At 37.7% G+C, this 26,464-nt stretch overlaps 1 protein-coding gene and 1 pseudogene across 3 annotated transcripts in view; one reads left to right on the top strand and one right to left on the bottom strand.

Moving 5' to 3' along the window:
- The window catches only part of PCDH7 (protocadherin 7), a 424,220-nt gene that overhangs the window by 320,224 nt on the left and 77,532 nt on the right, over positions 1 to 26,464 (bottom strand). The gene's annotated exons all lie outside the window — the stretch shown is intronic.
- On the top strand, positions 13,251 to 23,848 carry LOC125922528 (U1 small nuclear ribonucleoprotein C-like; annotated as a pseudogene).

Below are 26,464 nucleotides of genomic sequence, written 5' to 3'. Positions count from 1 at the left end.
GGAACTAAAATAAAGAAAACATGTTATTTTATTTTTATCTTTTTTTAGCCCAAAATAATGAAATAGAAAATGTGCAAAATGTGGTACCTAAATCCATCAACAGCAGGATGTGCAAAATTATGTCTCTATTACATCACCATATGTAGTACTTTTGATTGCTAATTACACTATCAGATGTATAGACGTATGTGATATGAATAATTTATTTCCTGGGTTTTTTTAAACCTAACTTTGGGTCTTGAATACATTGACAAGATTCAAGTCTACAACATACATAATGTGGAAATGTAGTTTTAAGCAATTATGGTATAAGTATACACTTTTCAAAGCATTCATGTTTAATTTAAATAACATGCATTTAGGTATCTTAGTTGAATTGGATTTGACATGTGGTGCATTTTAAAATATCTCAAGATGAGAGTCTATTAAAGAAAAGATTGCTATAAAATAGAGACTGATAAAGAACAAAAGGAAGCAGAATAAATAAGTAAAAAAAGAAAAAAATTTAGCACGCTACAAAACCAGGGCAGATTCTGATTGGCTAGACATGCAACCATGATTTACTAGCCTATTTGCTCTGCTATCCAATAAATAACATGTGTCAATAGAGCAAGTGTCATATCATAAAGAATGCAGGCCATAAAGTGGCCCATGTGACAATATATCATCAAGGTGTTTCCATCCCCCTTCTATTTTAGACCAAACTGTGTGCAATAAGATGATAAAGTTTCCTACATTTTAGTAGCCATGTTTCTAAAAACTGTGGATCATGCAAAATTTTGGGTTCCTTTTTTTCTCCCAGTTTATTAAAAGCTAAGATCGGTGGTATTGTAATATGCTTATTTAAAAGTATGACACGTGGTAAGATTTCAATCTAGACACCTGATTGTTAGAAGAATTACCATTTATCGCTGTTAAGAGAGTTCTGAGCATATTTCGGAACAGGTGGCATTTGTAGAAGTACTTTGCGGATATCAATTAGTTACTGCTGACAATTGCTTCATGAAATAAAGCTGGATCTGTGGGTTCAGGTTGTTCCTTCTAAATACAGATACACTGATACTCGATCCACCAACCACTTAAAGAGCAAAATCTGATTTAATAATAGAAATTTTACCCTCCAGATTTGCTTACCATTTGGAAAATTTTAAAACCACCCCTGAACTTCCTTTCTGCCATCCCATCCCATTTGCTTTCTCAATCTATTGTATACATCTGGATTTTACTTGTTTGGGAGCTAGGAGAACAAAGGGACAATTTTCCATAGCTGTATATATTTATATGTATTTAATTTACATCACACATTTAATTAATGCTTGTGGGATGAAGTGTTGAATTAAACATCCATTCTTCCTGCCTATAATTTGGTTCCCTGGGTAGAGTCCTCTGTGTTTCATCACATACAAACCCCAATATCACTACCTCAAAACCCCCTTTCCCTCCAGAACTAAACAAAACAAAATGGCAGCTGGAGAGATCACTCCAGTTTGAAAGATGAAGTAACAAAGAAAGAGAAGATACACGCACACCTGAACATATGTGAGGAAGGTCTGAATGAAACTCAAGCATCAACCTTTGTGTCCAAGTTAGTAAACTCAAACAAACGAACAAACGAAAACCCCACAAACCATAGCAGCAACATTCACAAAGCTCTCATAAGGCTTAGAGACCATTAGTAACTTACATAAAATATAGTCAAATGACTATTACAAATGAATAAGAAACGTATTGATTAAATGTTGCTATTAATATCTGTGGTATTTAAAGCAATTACCTCAAAGTTAAGGTAAAGGTGCACTGTATACAGAACCTTGCAAATCCTAGGCAAACCAGAAAATATCTTGGGTACGCCTCGTTTGATACATGCATGATATTGTGGGTAGAGTAGAACGAAAAGCCGCTTGAAAAGAATCACTCTAAACCAGACAACCTTGTTCTTGGAACTTTGGTTACTGGTTGTTGTTTTTTTTTTTTTTTTCCACTAGTCAATTCAGAAAAATACACACATTTATGAGCCATATCCTTTTTTATTAAGTTATTTTCTGCACATAACTATAAAACTCCATGATGAATACACATGTTTTCAAAACGTAGATTAGCTACTAAACTGAAAAGAAAAATGTACATGAGATCATTGGTACTGCTTACAAGCCACTAAAATGTAAATAACTAGGCCTGTCTCAAATATCGACAATGGAAATTAAGAAAGTCGTTGGGCCACATTTCACTTGAAAGTTTCTCTTGATTGGTCACCAGGACCATACCCACGATTGTGGCTTCAGCAAGGACAGATTATGTATTTACTCTTGTCTCTGTCACTTAGGCACATGGCATTTCCTCTGCTTCCAATACCTTTTCCTGCTTCTTTGCTTCAGATAATATTTACTGAGCTGCTGTTTACTGAGTACTTACTATGGGCCAGCCATTGCTCTAAATACTTTATACAGATCAACTCCTTTTATTGCCTTGATACTAACAATAATAATACCTACCCGGTTCTTTTGAGAACTCATTAACTTAATATTTGGAGAGTGCTTAGGACACTGCACGGCACATAGAAATTGTTATGTAAGTGTTTATCAAGCAATCGTATGAAATAGGTTGTATTTGTGATTCTCATTTTACAGATAAAGCAATGAAAGCAAAATTTGATTAAGGAACTCCCAGGGATTGTGAGCTAATACGTGATAGGACTAGACCTTAAACACCAGCAGTGTAACTCCAAAACCTATATTCATTTAATGTTTATTTTTTAGACAGACAGAGAGAGAGAGAGAGAGAGAGAGCAGGGAAGGGGAGAGAGAGAGAGAGGGAGACAGAGAATATGAAGCAGGCTCCATGCTGCCAGTACAATGTCCAACGTGGGACTCGAACCCACGCACCGTGAGATCATGACCCGAGGCAAAGTGAAAAGCTCAACCAACTGAGCCACCCAGGCACCCCCAAAACCTTCATTCTTGACCATGCTTAACAACTAGGCTCTGCCACATCACAAAGGTGTATAGGCTTTACTCCTTCAACAACTTGATCCTAAACACCTCCTCCAAGACCTTTCCAGAATTTATACCTATACACACACCGGACTGTAGTCCTCTTGAGCATATAAACCTTAATCTGTCACATAGTCAGTCTTCTCCTCCAGGGTACTGACTGGCATTGAACTGCACACATCAGAGGTACAGGACACGCAACAAGGCCCACACAGATTGATGTTCTTGGGGGTACAATGTAAAGATAGAAATATCCACTCAGTTTCATGATCCTTTTATCTCCTTATTTTTATTTCGGAGCAGATAACACCTAGATACCAATGACCCCTCTTTCCGCACTGATTATTCCCAAAACTATCCTTTAAAAACATGCACTGACAGCCCTACATTCATATATTTTTTTGTACTTTTTGAAAAATAAATACTGCCATCTTTATGGACTCGGGTTTGTGCTCCAGTTCTATCCACGTCAGTGGCCTAGCTGAGGGTCCTGGAAAAGTGATTTCACCTCCACGAGCTTCAATAACCTTAGCTTTCAGATAAAAAATAAGCTTCCAGTACCCGCTTATTAAGTAGTGGGGAGGAGTAAATAAAGCAAGATAATCATGGGCACAAGGTAAACATTGTATACTAAGCACGTAAATTCCTTTACCGGCTTTTACAAAGAAGTGAGATATAAATTTGAAACCAATAAACACAAAAAAACGAAGTTGAGCTCTAATGGTATTTGGGCTGCATATGTGAATTTTCTTTGTAGTTTTATCTTCCTAATACTAAAGTGGAAATGTATTTGCATTGCTTATATGTACGTTGACAGTTAGAGGTGGGACATATAAGAGAAAAGTCTTGAGTAGCACAAGGCAGTCACGTTGAAAATGAATATTTCTGGAGAATGATCTATAGTCAGATAACAGTGCTTCTAAGTTTTCACTAACGACTGCCTCTTCTAAGTGGCATGGTCTGCAGTGTTTGGTGATTTGGAAATCTCTAGATGTTCTTGGATGGGATGTATCCACTTCTGGGTACAGGTCCAAAAAAAGAAACTTTCCGGTTCTTACTTCCAAGAGTGATGCTACAGGTCAATATCGTCTAAAGTGGAGCATGCCGGGAATGAGCTCCGGAGTGGCTTTTAATATACTAGAGATGCTGGAGGCTCAATTGCACTAATGATGGATTATTGACAAACTGTATTACTGTGATGCATTTTTTAAAAGCATATGTTTGCTCCTATAAGGTGCTGTTCCAGTTTGTCTTGGTAGTCAGTGCATTTGTTTTATCTGCGTCTATTATCCTCATCCCAGAGAATCCTAACCCCACTATGACACGATACACTGACTTCCTAGGAGTCCTGCTTTCCTTCCCAAAAATCCACAATCAATATTTATGATTCTCATCTCAATAGAGGTCCTCGAAATAAATAAACAAATACCTAATAGTGCCCCCACGGCTTTAATGAGGTGATCAAATGGAGTAGAACTTAAGATTTGCCATTAGGTTTTAAAGAATGGCCAGGTCAGACTGAAGCCTTCTGCGGGACATGAACAATGAGAAGGATATAGCAATAATGCTCGAAGGGAAAGAAGGAAGAAAGAGGGGAGAGAGACACACACACACAGAAAAAGAAAATGATGGAAGACAGAAGAAAATAATAGCTTTTCTAGCCAGATACACACCAGAAGTCAAATTTGAGGAAAAGTCTACATTTGCCCAAGTCATGTTCCCTATTATTTTAAGGTACTGGCAGTCCCTTCATCTTATTAAACATTAACTCAAAAAGCCCGTCAATGCTTGGCTTAGTCTGACCTGACATTTTAGAATTTTTAAAAAAGGAAAAAAAAAAAGAGCCACACAAAAGCACATTAATATTGTTTGATATGTTTGAAATGATCCAAGGGCTTAAGTACTTAAACCACTGTAGTTCATTCTCAAAACCCCCAAAGAAGTTTTAATATTTTCCCTGTTGCCACACGTGTTCTTTGGGCATCTACAGAAGAGCAGCTACTCAGAACCATCATAATGGCAAAACAGCAGTTCAGAAAGAAGCACCAATTGGGGTGCCTGGATGGCTCCGTCAGTTAGGCGTCCGACTTTGGCTCAGGTCATGATCTCACGGTTCATGGGTTCGAGTCCCGCATTGGGCTCTGTGCTGACAGTTCGGAACCTGGAGCCGGCTTCTAATTCTGGGTCTCCCTCTTTCTCTCTGCCCCTCCCCTGCTCGTGCTCTGTGTCTCTCTGTCTCTATCTCTCAAAAATAAATAAACATTTAAAAATTTTTTAAAAAAAGAAAGAAGCACCAATAACAGCAATACAGATCTGACATGTTGTCTTTTCCCTGGCTTCCTGCCAATCCTCAGGAAATGAAAAATGTGGTTCTGAGGAAGTAGTCCCTTAAATCTTAATGTGACATTGGTCTGTCTTAGAGTTCCTCAATATTCACGGGCAATGCACTAAAAAGAAACTGATAGCTGGAAAGGAGAAACAGATTGAAAGTTTAGTTATATACAAACAGTCAGTAAGTGCAAATGAGAAATGGTGCCACAGTACACGGAGATATAATACCCTTGGTAGTCTTTGGGCTCATATCACAGATTCCCCAAGATGCACCAATGAATTGCCAGATTCATTGAACATGAATCACATAAATAATATGCCTGGTCCATAAACCAAGACATGACTCAACAATGTCGAATCTGTAGAGGGAGAAAGCAATACATTGGTAATATTGCCAGAATCTAATGCGGTACTTTTCATCTTGGTTATTGGCATCACCGTCCACTTCATTGTCCACGATAGGAACAACACAATAATCTTTAGGCTTTCACCTTCGTGAACACAACATATCCCCATCTGTTCACCAAACTCTATCAATTCACCTGTACTTAGGCCTTATTGCGTCTCCCTTCACTTGTCCCTCCTTAAATTACTGCTACTTGGCTTGTTAGGTTACTCGTCATCTGTCTCCTGTCTTACTCCAATCTCTTTGCCACTGATTTCGGTCCTCCTAATTCATCTGCTGCCAGAATTATCTTCCTATAACACACATTTCAAATAATTACTCTTTCTCAGCTCTGATGGCTTCTTGTTTCCTACAGGATAAAGTCAAAACAACTTTTCATGGTATTCAGATGGCTCCAACCTACCTGTCATGCCAACATCAGCCCTCAATATCCTTCTGTATGTTTCAGCTTCCTTAACCACAAGTGAACAGAGTTTGAAGCCATTTCCATGCTCCTAAACTGTTTCTATTTCTTCTTCTTCCTCTGCCTGATAAAATTTTTCTCATGGTCATGGTCAAATATCTCCCCTCTGGAGCAGATCCCTCCCCCAAGCGAGGCAATATCTCAAACTTCGTCCTTGAGTAACTTGTTGCATATCTCTATCAACAGGTTGTGCTAGATTTGGGGAGCTTCATCTCTGAATTGCAAAGTCAAGGTACACCATACTTACACAGAACAAAATGCAACAATTTTGTTTATTCATTTTTTTTCAAGGAAAAAAAATGTCTTTGAATTGCCTTCATTGTATCTCTGCAAAATACCAGAACCACAAAGCTGAAGTTTCCCGGGAGATCGTTAAGTCATATTTCAAAGCATGTGGTGTCATTTTGCCGCCCCCCCTTTGGAGTGGACAGAGTGCACACACAGGCTTAGTGGGAAAAGATTCTGTTGCCCGGAGAACACTTGGTGGGCAATGACCCAGAGAAAAGATAACGAGGGCTTCTAATGCTATCACCAAGAAGAGCTAAATGAGAAAGATTTCGCAGATGGTGAAGGAGGAAACATGTATATGAGGGAAGAAAAAAGAAACCTCATTTTAATCACACACTACCAGACAGACAGCCATCAAGAGGAGTTCTGCCTTTGCTATGATTGATATTTCTCAAAAATTCTCCTCACTTATGGGCCTCTCCAGATTCTGGGTTCTTTACTCCAAATTTGCCGAAGAATAAAAGGAAACTGCTTTTGCTGAGCAAAACAAGAAAAAAGCACTTTTGGAGTGAGATGTAAATGATAACCCTAAAATTAGAGAAATTGGAAATTCTCATTTTTAGTTGGGTGTTTTTCATTCTGCAGAGGCAGCACTCTCAGACCTGTTCTGAGTTCGCCTATCCCGTTCTAGGATCATTTGAGTATGTTAGGTTTTCAACTACTCTAAACTCCAAGATTCTAGCTCCTGATAGTCTCAATCTCATAGGAACCAGGAGTTTCCACAGTATGATTTCATGGAGTGTCTATCATATTCTATTCTCTGGAAGTCGTTTCTTCAAATGGTTCCCGTTATCAAAGACCCCGTACACCTACGTGGCATCATATTTAAATTTTGCAGGGACTTCATTGTAATCTCAGCAGTATCTGGCTGTCAGCAAGAAGGTGGTATAAGGGACTATAATCATTTTGCACAGAGTAAGGACAGGTCTAGCAGAAAATGTCTAATTCTAGGTGATGGCTCCTGCAGAGTCGGTAAAGGACACGTACTAATAAGGAACTGCAAAAAAGTACCAGTGACGACATACTCGTTGGAAAAAGCAAGCTCAGCAGATTCGCTGCAGCTAATAGACCCATTACTGCCACATGTCAAGCTATGAAAAATACCAAAGGACAGGAGCATCACAGTGAAAAGGATAAGAAGATGGCGACCACCATAAAAAAAAAAAAAGAGATACATTGGAATACCTGAATCATGCCTCCATATTTTTATTGGCTGAAAGTTAAGGTAACCGTGTCATCAAATCTAACATGGAGAACTAGGTGAACCGTCTATCAAATCTATCACACAGAAAAGTGTGCTAAAAAGCTTGTCCAGGACAATCGCTGCATTTTAATTTGCTACAGATATCACACTCTGTCACCAAATGCTTCACTCTGTTACTATCAGTCCAAAGCTCATTTCTAGTCATGCCTGTATTGTTATCACTGTCATCTGCTACTACATTCAGCCTCTAGGGCTTGGATCTTTGTTATTTAATGCTTATGCGTCTTTTCTCTTCTTACTTAGAAAATGTAAAGCCAGGCAAATGAAGAGAATGATAATGCGTGAAAATATTCTATTGCTTTTAAAGGGGAATTAATTCTCCACGTTCTTTCTAAAGCCTTCTGCTACCACCGGAAGACTGAGGGTCACGGTTTCTCTAGAAAACTGTGAGCTAGACCAGGAGTAATGCCAGGGCCCGGAAGCCTCTGGTAAGTTACCTTCGAGCAGGTGCTCACCAGCGTGCCCCAGGGCTGCGCTCAGGAATAAAGCACCGTCCCTGTGCAATGACCACAAGAAGCACCGAAGCTTAAAAGCCACGTACTTGAAATGTCTCACTGAAAATATAAATTTTTAATATAAAGAGGTGGAGGCACCACATAAGTAAACCAAGATGGATTCATAAAAATGCACACAGTATCCCCATAGGAATGCAAAATAGCTATTTAAGGCTTACAGTACCATTTATCAGCCAGGAAAATAATAACACAAACAAAAGATGAAAACACAACACCTGACCTTTTACACAGCTCGCTGTTAGTCTGGGCCAGGCTGTGGCTGTTCGATGCAACAATGAGAAAATGTTTCTGGATGTGGTAGGTGACATTCCAAACTTAGCATTCACTGGCCTGTGCCGCAAAACATTTATAGCACCCAGCCCTCCGTTAGGCATGGCTTCAAATTTACTGATTATTTTGAGTAAAAACGGAATTAAATAATAGAAGATTCCTGCAAATAAATGTAAAAGCAGGTGCTCTTTGAAAACGGATTTGCTTAGGTTGGGAGTGAGGGTGATTAATTAATCATGCATGGAAGAGAGAGGATACTCTCGGGTTACTGGCTTGCCCCTTAAGAACTTACTCTACGTTATCACCCAGTATCTAAGATACTGATCCTTTGCTATCATCAGTTTCTATGCTGTTCTGTGATGGGGCTTAACTCGATTTATCTAACTCTTAATTTCACCGTTAATAAAAACTGAGCATCAAGGAACATAGCTCACAAGGTTCTGAATAGTGCCTTTGGGATACACATTTTATCCTTCCCACTGTTTCTATTCTGGTGACATCAGTATGCAGAAGCCATTTCAACTGAATATTCCTAGACACAATAAAACTGTACATAGAAGGATAGGTTTGAGTTTAAATTCTGGCAATTCATACATGCGGATAGCACCAGCACAGGGGAAATCCTGGGCATTTGGGAACATAGGCCATTTGTCACTGGAGATTATGAAGGAAATCCTGGAAGAAGCACAGGTGTCTCTTTGTTGAAGTCTGTGAAGACAAGTGGGTCGGCAAGCAGAGGACTGTTCCCTCGCATCTATTTCAGGCTAACCCAAGTGGTGAGAAACCTTGCATAGACAGGGCTATCTATGCCCAGCATCTGACTTAGACCTTGAGAAGGCCACAGTCCTTTGCTTTATCTCAAAACCAGTTTAGCCACATTCGTATGTTCGGGATTTTGGGTCAAGCTGGAGACTCACTAAACACTATGACACAAATGTCCATGTGGAACTGAACATCGCCTTTTCCCCTGATACCTAAATTAGGCTGATCTCTTTCCTCTGCATGACATCCGTCCTTCCGGAAGCCCAGAACTGCAAGGAAAGGGATGACCGTCATTTTGTACCGGTGCTTGGCTGGGAATCAGAGAACTCACTTTTGGTGATTCCCCAGTATCTGCAGAGGGAATGATAAAAACCTGGTCTTTGGAATCAGACAGACCTGAGTTTGAACCCAGGGCAGTCATTTACCAGTTCCAAGGCTGCAGGGCAAGTTATTTAACCGCATCTGTGAAATGGGTCAAACAGCACCTGTCTTCTGTTGTGACAATTCATGGAGCCTCAGCTCAAATGCCTGCTCGAGAAATGTGGATGGTCATGAGGATGTTATAATATCAAAACTTAAGCATTGGTCCATGTTTTTTTTTAAATGAGGCACAGAAAAATATTAATGAGAGTAGAGGTGGGACCATGTGCTAAAAATACCCTGCACAAGTCTGTAACGACCTCCCAAGTTTTCTCCACGGGTGTTCCTTTTTATAAATATTGTATTTTCTTCATGTGTCATCCCCTGTAAAACCCTGTAGTCTGCTGTGTTTTTGCCAATGTGCCAGATAATCAGCAGATCACATTTAAAACAAAATGTTCACATTTGTATTAAAATGTGTCACTCTCCCAACCTCATTTGCTCCTAAATGAACTGTATATTTGGTATTTTGGCAGTCATTTTACATAAGATGTGTTGGTGTGTTGGCTATTACTAACATAACCTCAAAACTTCTTCATTCCTTAAAAAAAAAAAGCTAGTGTTGTTTACTTAGCATAAGCTTTATTTTCCCACAGTAATGTGCTCAGTTCCTCATTAGAATAATATATTACTATTTTTAAGTCAATTTGAATATGATTTACCATATTTTCCGTGTTGCTGTACATATGGTTCTTCATAGGCAAGTGCTGGTCAAATATACTACTCCTTGTAGAACAGACTTTTTTTTTTTAACGTTTATTGATTTTTGAGACAGAGACAGAGCATGAACAGGGGAGGGCCAGAGAGAGAGAGGGAGACACAGAATCTGAAACAGGCTCCAGGCTCTGAGCTGTCAGCACAGAGCCTGATGCAGGGCTCGAACCCACAAACCGCGAGATCATGACCTGAGCTGAAGTCGGACGCTTAACCGACTGAGCCACCCAGGCGCCCCAACAGACTCTTTTCTCAAGGGTCAAACATAAACAATATGAGGAATCATTCAAATTAATATGTCACTTTTTAGATATTCCTCAAGGATCCAAAAAAAAAAAAAAAAATGCCCGAGTCAGAAGTATGAAAACAAAGATAAACTAGGGACTCATGGTCCTTCTGGGGCTTTTTATCTATGAAGACATTTCTTTCAACAAAAAACGTACTCTATTTTATTATTTCTTTTGCCATCTTGGGCCTGTTTTGAAAGTGTTCATATCATCTTTTTCTCTTGTTCTCCATTCTGTGTGATTTTATTTGCTGGTATGCCATTGTTGTTTTAATAGCAGATGTTCCCATTATCAAGCGACCCAAAATTGTTAGTTGAAAAAAATTCAAGAGCACTATTTTAAATGTTAACTTTTCACCTGTTAGGACTCTTACCATCTTAATTGTTCTGGTGAATGCTTTTAGGAGAAGTCAAGATGCAGTTAACATATTTGGAGCACCTTTAAAACATGGGGCATGCTTCGTATCTATTCTGTGCCTCCATCCAGGCTTTATTCAGAACTTGTTTACAATAAACTATCTATGGTAAGTCATCTTCAAGACAGAAAAAGCCCCATTTTCCATATTCAACCCCAACCCCTTCAAAAATCTTTAAAATAATTTTCTGGAGGATTTACTTTCCAAAAAGAGATGAGCTCTTTGGTCAACCCCGGTTATAGGAATTTACTCATCGTATCTTAGTAGAGAAAAGTTTTATTTGAGCAAATTAATTTGAGCAAATTCACCAAATAAATGATTTCATAAGCAACTTTAACTTCATTATTCAAGCAACTATCACAACATAACACCCCCATCAAATTAATGGCAGGGATAGACAATCTGAAGATGAATCATTTAACATGTCCTTCGCAAAACAGCAATGGAGTCTATTTTTACTTTATCTATTCAATTTCCCCCTAACAATGTGAAATTCCTGTACAAGCACAAAGCCATCTGCACTTAATTAATCACACAATCCACCCAAACATCATCAGATCCCAAGAGAATGAAAACGTGTGTGTGTGTGTGTGTGTGTGTGTGTGTGTGTAGTTAAATAGAATCTTTATGTAATACATTTAAATCTGGGCATATCTAAATGATCTAGAAAAAGAAGCATGGCCCTGCCAATCAATTAAATCTCTAATTTTAGAAACAGCCAGCCAGCTATAGGGTCCCCATCACTACCTTTTACCTTCCTGATACTGATTCTGCTCCCTAGAAAACATTATATTTAAGGTCTTGGTATGTATGATGGGAAATTTCTAAAAGAGCTCATACATTAGGAGGCATGCCTTCTCTATCTTCCTAAAGATCAAGAAATGCATCACCTTCAGAAAAAAAACCACTCATTAGTGTTCTGTGTTCTGTGGGCCATAGTTCATCCAGCTCTGTCCCATCCTGTGACAACAGGAATGATGTACTCTGAAAAGTGCCCTTCCTTTTCCAGTCAGCAGATAAAAACCCAACATGGTTAGGAATAGAAATAATTACAGTAAAAATCAATAAGATTAAGTTTTACAACTATAGGTGTAGGGGAAAAAGGAGAGGCTATAAATCTCGCTGTTGCACTCTATTTTGCAATCTTTCCTGCCAGTAATTCTTTGGTTTCCAGGTGTTGTCATGTTTATTTGTTAGTCATGCTATTCCTTCAGGGTTGGTTGGTTCCCTGGGATCACTAAGCCACGAATACTGAAAAGAACATTACCCGGGAACCTGGTGTTCTAGATTCTAATTTCAACTCTCCCAGGATGAGTGGGCATATCTGAGACAGAGGCTTTAGATACATGCCCCCTTAAATATTTATCAGTAAAGAAGTCCTGACTAGCCAGTTCTGTGGAGCAAACTGAAGCTTACTATGGTTATCTGCTGATATATACATATACATGAAATTAATTATGACAACTGGAATTGTTGGGTTCTTCTCAAAGGGAAAGAACTGCTCTCTCATTGCAGAAAGAAATCATCTGGTGTTGGAGAATTAACAACAGCCAATCTCATATTATGGAGAAAAAAAAAAAAAAAAAGAAGCTCACGTTGTGAGTCCTAGAGCCTTCCTTCGAGTTATCTGAAAAGTGGTGATATGGAGACTTCAAAACATTAACTAATTTTCATTTTCAGCATGACACATATTAATGAATACCTCTTCTTGCCTGGGCACTGCGAGGTATATGAAGGCTACCGCACTGAAAAAAAAAAAACACACAAAAATTCTTAAACTCCTTGAACTTACATTCTAATGAGCGAGAGAGAAATAAGTCAAATATATTTTGTAAGTACTCTACACACACACACACACATACACACACACACACACTACATATATACATACTTGTGTACATGCATACATGCATTGCACACATGCATAAATATCTTTTTAACAAAGTTAAAAAGAAGAGGAGAAAAGCGGGGTGTGTGGGATCCAGTAGGAAAGTGCTACTTGGAATAGGGTGGTCAGGAGGTTCTCACTGCTCACCTGACCAGAAGGAGGAAAAATGCTGAGCTAAGTGGGAATTTGGAAGAAACACCCCAAAAGCAGAGCAAATTTAAGGCTTTGGAGCGGGGAATGAAGCTGGCCTTGTTGCCAGAACAGGGAAGATGTAAGTGTGGCTGAAGCTGAGTGAGAAGAATGTGGACAGAGATGTCTTACGTGGTCTTGTAGCTTTTGGTTTTAACTTGAAGTAGGATGTGTAACCACTGGAGGGCTTTAAACAGGAGGAATCTGAATCATATTTTGCAAGAATTACTCTGACTACAGTTTTAAAAATAGATTTCAGTAGGGGTCAGGGTTAGAAGCAGAGAGACTAATTAAGAGTCTTTAGACACTCTTTGCCACGCAGACGAGATAGCAGGAAATTAAACAAAACAATGCAATAGCATGCATGCCCCTGTATGAAAACAAAACAAAACAAAACAAAAGCTTTTTAACAAAAATCCACAGCATCCTGAAAAAAATTGTAATCACCAAACAGTTAATTGAAAGGAAAAGCCAACGGGATTTTAAAAATGCAAGTTCTTTGGGGCGCCTGGGTGGTTCAGTTGGTTAAGTGTCCGATTTGGGCTCAGGACATGATCTCATGGTTCGTGGGTTCGAGCCCCGCATCGGGCTCTGTGCTGAAAGCTCTGAGCCTAGAGCCTGCTTTGGATTCTGTATCTCCCTCTCTCTCTGCCCCTCCCTCATTCATTCCCCCCCCTTTCTGTCTCTCAAAACTAAATAAGACATTAATTTTTTTAAATGCAAGTTCTTTAACAAATTATATAAGTCCCTAATCCTTTATTTGTCTTATATTATTCTTTTATGTATTTTTCTATACCTACTTAGTGAAATTTATAAAACAGATATATGCAGACAAAAGGAAAAATTGAAATCCAAATATTTTTTATGTATATTGCAGTCTCCTTTATGTTAGAACACACTAATAATTAAGGCCTAAAAACTAAATTTTAAATATGAAAATAATATAACAACTCAGTATGCTGAAACATAAAGAAATGATGTCAAATTATGAGCACTGTGATAAAAGTCTCAGACACTATTTTGCTTTGAGCCCTCACAAAATCCCATAAAACAAATGGAAATGAAAAATCCAAAGCTTTGAGATGTTAGATAACCTATCCAAGGTCCCAGAGCAAGTAAATATCAGGCATCAGTTCAGATCCAAGTGTCTAATTCTAGATCTTGTTTTCTTCTCTTATACCACAGCTGCCATGGTCTTACTTGAGGAATTTTTTTTTTTTTCTACAAAGTTTCTCAAAATAGAGATTGCACAGCCAAATAACCTAATATCTAAAAATGGTCCGTACTGTCAATAACTTGCCTTGATTTGGCCAATCTGTACTCTGTTGGTCTGTACATCGCATTTCTGGCAAAGGGATGCAGGAATCTAGAGCTCTGGTAAGTCAGGATGAAGAGGACTCATGAGGTTCTTCTGTGTTTGGATGCAAGTAAAAAGCCTTTAAAGAAAACACTGAAGAGAAACTCCAAAAATGTCCGCTTCCCCATTTTGGTAGGGGGTTGGGGGGTGGATGAATGCCTATCCATTAGTATCTTTTTTCTCTTCTCTTTACAGTAAAATCCTGATTTAAATTCACTTAATAAATCTTATCTTGAAAGGCAGGTACACATTTTTGTAAATTTTCACAGTTTGGAGAATGTTTTGTTTTCCACTACCTAAATGAAGAGATGAAAAACTGTTTCACAAATAAAGCTGAATTCCATGGTAAAAAATATGCACTTCCCACTCTCAAAATCTAAGAGAGGTAAAATAAATCTCATTCTAAAATTTTACTTCATTTTGTAAAGAATTGCAGCATAGATTTAATTTAAAATAAGCAACGTAATTAAAGTGGAAAGTCCCTGCTTACACATTTTAAAAGGTCAGTGTCAAAACTTGACACAAGAAAATGTGTTTCAAATTGCACCTTTTAAATTTAAATTCCTCTTTAACTATTCTCTACAAAGTCAGTCACTGCAGGAGAGGAGTACTTCAGGAAATTTTAGAAATTTAAAGCAAAATATGCCACTAGCAACATTATACAAAAACCCAAGAGAGATCCTGACATCATGTGAATTTCTTTAAATGTGTACAATATATCTTAAAATGCATTTTAAGCCTATTTGGCAACATTTAACTGGAAGTGTTTTTGAGTTTACTCTAAAGAAAGACAATAATTAAGAGGATAAACAAAACAACTGATGGTCTACAGAACATTGCAAATGAATAAGTAATAATTAATCAGGACACTCATTGGATGAGTGTCCCTATGTAATTGAGAGATTGTTTAGTAATATATTAAATGAATTCATTTACATTGTTTTAATAGTTTTGCTCAAAATTCTACCTGTAGTGAGATCCTGCATACATTTCCTTGATTTTTTCATTATATTTTATATACACATGCACAGGCACATATATATACATACACACACTCTATTCCTATGTGTTTCCTATATATGTGTATGAATATATACACATACATGTATATGTGTATATATATATATTATGTATATAGGAAATATATAGGAATATAGAGAGTGTGTGTGTGTATATATGTATATAAATATACATGTATATGTATATATACATATATATACATACATATATATATATACACACACACACATAATCTGTACTAACAAATAAAAATGCACACATATATTTATAGTTCTCATATAAGTTACAAGTTAGATTTATTCTCTTTATTACACTTGTGCTATTTATTTCATGCTTGAATTCTCTAAGCCCACCTAGTACAGGGATAGAGTCTTATCATATCTTTTACGTTCCCATCACGCCAAACACAATACAGGAAAACAGATGCTAAATTCATGAGCCTTAATTAACACATTTGTTTTAATGAAAATTATGGAAAAAAATAGACGCCAATCTACTCTTTTACCCTTACATTGGGAATTAAATGTGAGGAGCTAGTGACTTATTCCAAAAGCTAAAGAATATATTTAGTTAATAAATTTACATAAAGTTTATGTCATTTTTCTAGCCTTACACATCTCTCATAAGGAGATAGGGCCCACGTGATTTGTTTCCATATGTCTTTGTACCAGCTATTAATTACAGTGCAATGAATCCTGAACAAGAGTCAAAGGAGATCTTTAATACAAAGAGGCTTCCTCATATAAAAAGAAAATCAAGTAGGTAAAGGAAATAATTTTTGTAGGCCAGAACAAGGTAAAAGTACAACTAATAATGATGTTCAGAGAAGAAAGGATAAATAAAACAGAGTGAATACTGTATTTCATACAGTTTCAAAGCAATTCATCGAAGAGTCCAATAAACTAAAGGAAATCATAACTAAGTGAGTCAACTATTGATATGATGAATGAAATTTTTACTGTGAATTTTGTATGAAATTAAATCTTACAGAAAAATTTGGAAAAGCCTAGTGAAAAAACTTTTCAAAGTATATTTCAAATGGCATCTACTGTCCTCTTTTATATATAAATGTGTATGTGTTACATATTTAGTATATGTAAATATAATATAAATGTTATATATGTAATATGTGTAGTAATAAATAATAAATATATTATAGATATATATGTAAATATAGGTATATGAGTTTGAAAAATTTACCCAATTCATTAAAACGAAATGTAAGCAAGGTGAAATTGACTTCATGACGGTACACGTGAGTTCAGTGTCTCTTCTCTACACTCTAGGATGGATACTAGTCATATCGTACTTTTCCACTGTGTTCCTAGTTCCTCTATAAACTCCCTGAAGACGGGGACTGCACCTCATACAGCCCTCCACTCGCTGTCCTTAGCATACTTTCTTTTAAAGATTTTTTAACGTTTATTATTTTTGAGAGAGAGACACAGGGTGAGTGGGGGAGGGGAAGAGAGGGAGACACAGAATCCGAAGCAGGCTCCAGGCTCTGAGCTGTCAGCACAGAGCCCGATGCAGGGCTTGAACCCAGGAACTGTGAGATCATGACCTGAGCCGAAGTCTGATGCTTAACCGACTGCGCCACCCAGCGCCCCTAGCATATTTCCTTGAGTGACCAAGTGACACTTATTTGGAGAGATCCAAAGACTGATGGAATTCTTGCAAACTTACTCAGTAAGTAACATTCCAAAACGAATAGTTCACTTTTTACTCATGCCTCGGTCTGCCTCCCTTTTAAAAATTTCAGAGTTGCAAATAAATATGCAACAACTGCAAAAAAATTGTTTTAAGAACTGGATTTTTCTCCATATTTAAAAACATCATTTCAATAGCTGACAGTCCAACTAATTTTTCACAGGAGAGGTTAGTATCCCTTATGTTTGAAGATGATGCCATCACCTACTAGAAAGATGGCACAGCCTTTTTTTTTGCCTCTCCTACATGCTCAGGGTGACAGATCAGTAAAAGTGTTAATCAGGATAGAGCTAGACTATGGTATTCTGATTGAGTTACCTCCTCTTAGATGCGTTAACCACCAGAAACCCAATATATCTTCATAATGCTTAGAATTATATTTCCTTCATTTTCTAATTAAAGGCCTGATTATATTTATGACAGTTAGAGAATTTAATATGTGCATGTTTACTTAGTTGAAAAATTAAATTCAGCAGCTCACCTACTATTCACTACCGCTTTTATAATAAGAAGAAAAATGTAAGTAGCCTTAATGTTATTGTCTCAAAATAAATTAGATGAATAATGTTTTCCCTTCATTATATGAGAGGGGAAAGAAAAAAGAGTACTGAGAAACAGTTTTAGAAAATAAAGGGAGGGGTGCCTGGGTGTTAAGTCGGTTAAGCGGCCAATTCTTGCTTTCGGCTCGGGTAATAATCTCACCGATTCACGAGTTCAAGCCCTGTGTCGGGCTCTGGGCTGAGATTCTCTCTCTGCCCCTCCCTGCCTTCTCAAAATAAATAAATAAAACTTAAAAAAGGCGGGGGGGGGGGTATACCCTTCAAGGAAGTGATTAAAGCTAGAACAGAATAAAAATGATACTATATGCTAGACTGAAATTTTACTTTATGCTCTAAAATTTTGAAAATAGTTTAACAGAATTCACCAGTATGAACTATAATACGACTCACTTATCAAGTTTGGATTTTGAATTTGTCCTAAAAAAAAATTTATTGACTTATTAGCAAACATTTGTATACAACGTACAGAATTAATATTTTGACTAGAGTATTCAAGTAATCGTAAGTGAATTTCTGAGGGAAAAATGATTCCATTATTTTAAATGTAATTTTGAGATGCTATATTGTTGGCAATATTTCCAAAATGTATAGAAAGAATAATAAAACAAAAGGGCTTGAAGACAGTCTCCAAACCATACTGTCACCCACCCTACTCCCAAAGAGATGTCACATACCAGAAAATGGAGAATTTTACAACGCTAGATATTTAAAACAGTTGTATTTGTTAAACCGTCTAGTTGTAAAGCTTTAATGCTTAGGAATCTTAGATTCAAGAGCAGGTGTCTCATTCTCCATTCTTGAAATAAGCATATATGTCCTCGTATGTCACTTGTCCTTTGCATATACTTACCTCTGTCCCCTGAACTGAAAACTTTAAATTTGGGGACCATGATTTGTGCACCTCTGAATTCTCTCACTCCACTTGCACTAGTCTGGGCCTTGGCTTTGTCTAATAATTCTCCTCTCCTCTACCTAGTGAAATGGTGCTGTTATTTCAAGGCCCATTTCAGGTGCTCTGGATCATCTCCTGACCCCCTTCTGACTTCCACTTGCCTCCACAGAGAGCCACAGTGTGACTTTCATGGACCCTACATTCTTTTGCCTTTGTGTAGCACTTTCATTATTAGAAAATCTTACAAATTCTATGTTATGACCCTTGGAAAAAGATGAAGACATTAATATTACACACTAAAACATTTTATTTGACCTAAAAGGTCCTTGTTGCATCTGATTTTAAAAGAAGTTAAGACTTTGTCATTGGTTCCTAAGAGTATTTTGGGGCCAAAGTATTGTACCTACCATGCCCAAGGAAAGACAAATCTACCTTAGTGCCCCCCATACCGCTCCAATGCCAGAGTTAAAGATTTTATACCTACTTATTCCCCAAAGCACTTTATTAATACTCAGCTCAGTGCAAAGAGCAGCCCCGAAGAAATGTTTGTTGAATGTCACTGATCAAGATTTCGCCTTTCCTTAGTAGGCAATTGATTATGTTTTACCTCTCTAAAACTTGTGATTTCATTCAAAGAATGAGGCAAGGTCTTATGCACTTTTGTATATCCACGGACTCATAAATTCATTGGTATATAGTAAATATCTGTTGATTCAAACTGAATGAAATTGGTGCTTATCTTTGCCAATGCGTACCAGATGCTACTGACGGCCAGTGTGAAACGTTTTTTCAAGGAGAGGGGACAGCATCCTGCCCAAAGAGAGAAATGCGTGAAGCTTCATTCAAATATTTGTCATTCAAATATATTCAACTGTCCCAACCTCAGGTTTGATGCTCGGAATGGCCAAATCACTGGAAATTAACCCTAGTTGTAATCCATTACCAAGAATCACCATTGGATTTTATGAGTCGTGTCCTTATATTATCACAGTGCCTTTACCTTGACTGCTAAGGGTTGGCCACAAGTCTCAGAATGAAAATCAAAAAATAAATGAGAAAATGAGCAGTTGTCTTAAAAATTATAATTTACAAGGGCTTGCACCAATTATTTATTACACATTTATTTATTCATTATACCAATACAATTCCTTGTTATATTTTATTTCTAATGAGTATAAAAGTACAAAAATAAGAACTTGTATGTAAGATATTATAGTAAAAACAGATCCAGTTAATTATTAGCTATTTAATATTGTCCTATCTCTACTTACTACATTAAAATAAACTACCTACATAAACTATTTGTATACTCATCCACTCAACTGACATGTAAGAAATGTCTCTTACAGATATTGTACCAGATACGAAGAACTATATGTTACCAAAGATCTCAGTCTAGTGAGACAAACAGTCCATTATATTACATTTAGATAAGTATTAAGAGAAGTAAACATTTGTGCCAGAAAAACACATGAGGGCTCCTAACTCTGGTTCAGGTTGCAAGTGAGGAACTTGAGATTTCTGTTAATAAAATCATGAAAAGAGAACTAAAAAAGCCACGTACAAAATAGAAAAAAAAAATTACGTCACCTATAATCCTACCACACACGCTTGAGCTACGTGTTGAAAAACAGTGACAATGTAGCTGGAAGAAAAAGAGAATTTGCATTTGAGGCAGGCAAAAGGCAAACAGGGGTGAGATAGCATCACAAAATCAGAAAAGGTGCTAGAACGCTGGGGCCGGGGGGAAAGGGATGTGTCATATATGATGTGAGTCCAGCCCTCCTCTCTGCCTCTATGGAGGGGGCAGGGGTGGAGGGGGGATCAAAGGCAGATGGCAAAAGAAGGAGAACACCCCATACAACAGGAGGGGTGAAGTTAGCGAATACTCACACACCTCCAAGGGGCCAAAGGCCAGAATGAAGCCGAGCTGAAGAAATTCTACTAGTCTCCCTCCTCAGTGATAAGATGTTTCAGTCTAGGTGGACGATGACGATTGTCCTATTTTAGAAGCCTGCGTGTACTATCCTGCAAGGGACCGACTTTGACCAAACATGTTCACAGTTTTCATTTCTTCAGTTCCTCGTACCAGCACTAAAGACCAGCAGGGAGGTCATTTCTGGGCGGCGCCTGGAACCAAGTGGCCAACAGCCTGCAGAGCAGACTGCCTGAGTGTCATCGTGACTCCTGCGACACATACCTCACCCGTGACTCTCCCTCTGTGAGAAAGACACATCGCGATGGTAGGAAACACAAAGAAACGGATAGAAGTAACAACCACCACTGCATTTCAACGAGGAAGGATACCTCCTACTCCATTCTCCGCCCCTCCTCCTGCAGGGGCAACGATCCTGCCTCCCCCCAGTCTCCAGGTCCTCCTGGAGGAGGTATGATGCCAGCACCCCATAAGGGTGCCATGATGCCATGATGCCAATGATGGGCCCTCTTCTTCCTGGGATGATGCCAGTGAGACCTGCTGTTGGAATGAGGCTGCCTATGGGAGGCCACATGCCAATGAGGCCTGGGCCCCCATTGATGAGACTTCCTGCTTGTTCCCATTATGGTTCCCACTTGGCCAGGAAGGACTCAACCAATAGATAAGGAGACACAAGAATCTCTTTATACCCATTTTATCTTACTTGGTCTACTTCAACAAGAGATCATGGTGCTGTGACTTCGGTTGTTTTGTAACAGCATGACAAGGAAGACTGGCTCCCCCTTCCTATCAAATAGGGAATCATTTCTGCAGAGGACATAGTAGGACACACACACACACACACACACGCACACACACAAAAGCAATTCTCATTTTTACTGAGAAATGTGAAAATAAAATTGTCAATTGTTTTAGTTAAAAAATAAAAATAAATGAAGACGAGCAGAGAAATGGCTCCCACTTGACCACCACAAAAACGAAGTCTCAGAGAAGTGCAGAGTTTCCCTCCAGGTCAGAGTTACAAATTAACAGGATCAGAACTAGCATTTCTGTCCCCCTCTTTTCAGTGGAGTTTTCAAGGCCTATGAGTTCTACAGTGGAAAACACAGAGAATTAGGGGCTGGAAGGTAGCTGATACTGCTACCCAAATCATTAATTCTGAACTTTTTAATCTTAATTTATTTAGATAATTCCTTTAATTTTCCGTTTTGTTGAGTCTATGTAGTCATATCATTAATACGACCTAATTTCTTAAAAGATTAGAGGCTTAACAGAGAAAGAGAAAAGAAATGATAAACTCTGTTTTTGCAGATCCATTTGTAAGCTTTTCAATAGTGAGTCAACTATGAATATTTCATAATTGCATATTTTCTTTTTGGGGACCAATAGCCATTTTAATATAGAAACCATTAATAGAATTACCAGATGGGTGCTTTATTTGCTTTTAAAGTGGTTACAAATAGTAGCAATTAGTCATTGATGAGACCTCTAAGTCAAGAGGTTTTGCAGAATTCAGCACCATGATAATTTTTTGGTATCATCTGCAAAACAATAAATACAAAAACGTTTGTAAAAAACAACATATGTCTTGACAATTTTCTAATTATCTGTGTGTAAAACAGTCAATTCTTCTGCACAGACGGAACTTTTCACATGACACATTTGGACTCCAAAGCCTACAAAAGAGGACTAGAAATTAGTGAGCCCATATTTCTACAATTTGTTTGTATCTGATTCTACCCCAAGTCCAGAGTTATGTTTATTTTTCCCACAAAAAGAGGTAACTAATTGCTTTTATGAGAAACAGGGTGGGGGGGGGAATGGGTGTTGAACTGAAAGCCTGAATTTATTCAGAAATAGCATTAAAAACCAGTCTCCACACTTTTCAGTGAAAATAAGAGGGGAAGGATGCCAGATGGAAATTGGCCAAATGGTGTTCTTTTAGGAATTGCACCTAAGTTATCCTGAAGGCGGAAAAAAAAAGAAGAAGAATGAGAGGGAGATTCCAACAGGATGCCCTGAAAAAGTTGCCTGCTTTACTTGTCACAAAAGGAGCACAAAACAGTCATTATTCAAACATCATAACAAATCTGTAAAAACAAAACAAAACAAAACAAAAAACCTACTGAATATTTTAGACCAGGAAATACCAATTTATAGTGACTTTTTGTGACATTTGGAATCGATCTATTACACTCTCTCTATATAATCAATGCTTGATGATTGCATTTAACTCCTTCCCAATGTATTTGTTTATGTAGTCGGTATTGGCATCTCATATCCATCCCACAGCCTTTGTACATGTTTGGAACTCACTCATCGTCTGCAGATCCCAACACAGAGACGTGCCTACATGCCTGCCCACCTCTCCCTCCTACACCAGCTGAGAAAAGCAACCGCCCATGTCACTGTATGCTCCCCAGAGAGTCTACTGTCACTGCACCTGTTTTTGTCCCTTCAGAAAAAAAAAAAAAAAAAAAAAGAACCAGGGTTGAGACTTCTCTTGCTTGAAAGTCTCCAAAAATTTAGGCTCGAATTAAGGGTCTCGCTTTGGAATTTACAAAATATTTAAGATCAGAAAGCCTCTCACAGATTGGGATTTTGAAAGTGTTCCAAGAATCACCAAGTTGCCTTTTTTACAAATAGATAAAGACTGTGACGATATGCGCTGGGTTAGGTCTAGGAATGTAGTACATATTTAATCAGAACACTTCGCTTCATCAAATTTTTAAATAAGCAACCGGAATCCAGATATATAGCATGTGTGGTTTCAGATTACATTTCAAAAGGCTAACTTCGCATTCACAGGCTTTGAAAAGGGGAATCCTTGAAAGGGGTATTTGAGTGACAAAAAGGGGGGGGTGTCCTAGTGGTTTTGGTTTAGTGAATAAAGCTGAGAACGGAAGTGTTGAGCTCCCAGAGGCACAGAAGCTCACTGGAACTTCATTTTGCAACTTGGAAGAATCCTCATTATTTTATCCATTTGACCTTTTGATTCCACTCCTTCCTGCCTCTGACAAGATCTTATTTCATCGATGTCCTTTCCCGTTTCTGTTCAACCTCTTTCTTTCACCCTATGAACCTACCTGAATTTCCTTATATTGTAAAAAAAGATCTTTCCTCATTTCTTCCATCACCAAATTGCTGTTTCCTTTCCCCTCCTGCAAAATTCATGGCAGAGTGCATGGCATTCAATGGTTCCGCTTACTTAAAACACTCTCCATGAAACCTGTTGTACTCTTACCCGGCCACCATGCTGATGAATCTATTAGAAATGTGACGTAAAGCAGTCTTTCGTCACTCTTTAATTTTGTTGATCTGAGTTCTGGGAATTGGGCTTTAATATCAACTCGTGCACCTATGAACTGCTTAAACTGGGGCAGCTATTTAACTTCTCTAAGACTTAGCTCTCTTACATTTAAATTGGGGGTGCATGGGTCTTATTTATTTATTTATTTATTTATGGCCTGGGTCACTTTTAAGGACAGCCAAGTTTCCTTTGAGCAAATTACTTTTCATCCACTGAATTCAGTCTGGTAAGTCTGTTATTCAAAGTGTGTTGCCTTTCCTTAACCAAAAGGTTGACAAGCCGCCCCCAAAGGACATTTTGGCATTCCAATGGAGTTTGACCAGTGAGCACAGTGATGAAATACATTTTAACATAAGTGGATTTAAGACATTTCAGGAGTCGTACCTGAAAGAGAGTTGACCAATTCCTACTAACCCCTGAATTTACCCCTACCGTCTGGAGCTGGAATAGACTTTTCTTTTTCCTGACCATGTTCCTTCTTTCAACACTAGCTTCTCTCAAGCCCTACCTCATGGCTCCCAAAGCTATCTTTGGTTTAAAATATTAAGTTATAAATTTGGTTTATATAGCTTGAAAACAAATTGTGTTATTAGTATTAAATGAGCTAAGCTGTGTAATATTTTAATTAAAATGTTCAAAATTAAATTCCGAAATTAGCTTCTTTTCCAAGTCTATTGGTCTTCTCCTTTCTCCTCCAGCCTCCAATCATGTATATTTTACATCGTTTTCTCCATACACGTTGTTATCTGTCTCCACATCATGCGTCAGAATCACACGATAAGGCTTTATCAGACTGTACTTGTGGCCTGACAAGTCTCTTTTTCTCCAGCACTTTTACTGCCAACTGCCCTCCATTTCACCAGTAGAGCCATCATTTTAAACACTTACTGACTTATACCCTTGCTTCAAAGCTTTCAGTGACTTTCAAATACTTACAGAATAAACCCAAGTTGCTAGACATAAAATTCAAGGCTCTTCTGGAGCTGAATTTACTTGCTCTTTCCAGTTCATATTGAGTCGCTCATCCCATATTTCCTACACTCTAACCACACTGGATTATGCAACTTTTACCAAGTATGCAACGAAATTTGAGACTTTCATTACTTTGCTCATGATTTCTTCTCCAGCTGAAATGTCTTTCTTCCTTCCTAAGTGTAAGTGGACTTAATTTGTTACAAGGGCCAACTAAAAAGTTTCTTGTTTCATTAAGCATTTCCCAAATGTCTTCACTTTCTTTCTTTATCTCTGTCTTCCTATAGCATTTATAACACATCTGGCTGTCTTGGTTTGTTGAGAGCAAAATTGGTTTCTTTCCCATATTTACATCCCTCGTCTTAAGCACAGTTTCTGGGCTAACGCATGTATTCCATAGTCATTACCAAGTAATTGGTTCCCTCTGATGATCTTCAGAATACAAAAATATATTCTGAATTATATATTTTATATAATTATATGTATATGTATATGTATATGTATATGTATATATATTGGAATATATGGAAGGTATATGAGAAGAAAATATATATTTCAAAATACTTTATATGGATAGATAGATAGATAGATAGAGTGTGCATCCAAAATAATCTAGCACTTTTATACCTTTATACTCCTTTGGTTAATGTGTCAGCATGTCAGTACACGACTCAATGCAGACATCAGTATTCTTGATATATGTTACTTATCGGTATCAATAAAAGTTATATTCTGAATTTGCAAACCAAACATTGAGAAAATCCTAAATTATATCCAATGATGTGATATTCTGACAATATGTTATATCTGAGGCTGTACCCTTTCATAATAATATTAGCTGGAAAATTTTAAATTGTCACACCATAGGTAACAGCAGCATTAAAGGCATGATGGCATTCCTTCTGAAACCTATCGAAAACAATAAAAATTTCAAACAAAAATACAATCTCTTATAAAAATTAGATGATAACACATACTGAATATGATTTATACAGGATTTTACAGACATTTCATGGTAAAGCATAAAGCAGATATTTTGAAAATTGTGCATTATGAGTGTGGATATTTATATATAGAATCGTGGGTTAAACGCTTTGCATAGATACGGGATATGCAACCTCCGCATTATGTGGAGAATATGAGTGGCTTCAGCACCAGAGAATAACTTTGCAAGACATTTTTCTTGAAAGATTTAACAATATAAGCACCACACATTGATCATTATTCATAGACCAGGGGTTCTAAATGCTTGAAACACTAGACAACTCCTGGCATGCTATAAGCCCTTTCAGCTCTAACAGACGGAAGCTGAATTTCCTTGATTGCCAGCCAAAGATCAGACAGAAAACACCAAGGCAGAAAGCATCTAGTTTAATAGAATATTGTTTAATTGGAATTAAAGGTGAAAAAATAAAGAGAGAGAGAAAAAAAAAAAAGGAGCAACTCCACAGCCTGTGCCCTTCAATATTGATGATCCTTAAAATTTCACTGTCACGGAACTGTCA

This window comes from Panthera uncia, chromosome B1 (genome assembly GCF_023721935.1).
Source record: "Panthera uncia isolate 11264 chromosome B1, Puncia_PCG_1.0, whole genome shotgun sequence".
Lineage (NCBI taxonomy): Eukaryota > Metazoa > Chordata > Mammalia > Carnivora > Felidae > Panthera > Panthera uncia.
The sequence above is the reverse complement of the archived record's forward strand: the minus strand, read 5'-3'. Positions and strand labels throughout refer to the sequence as shown.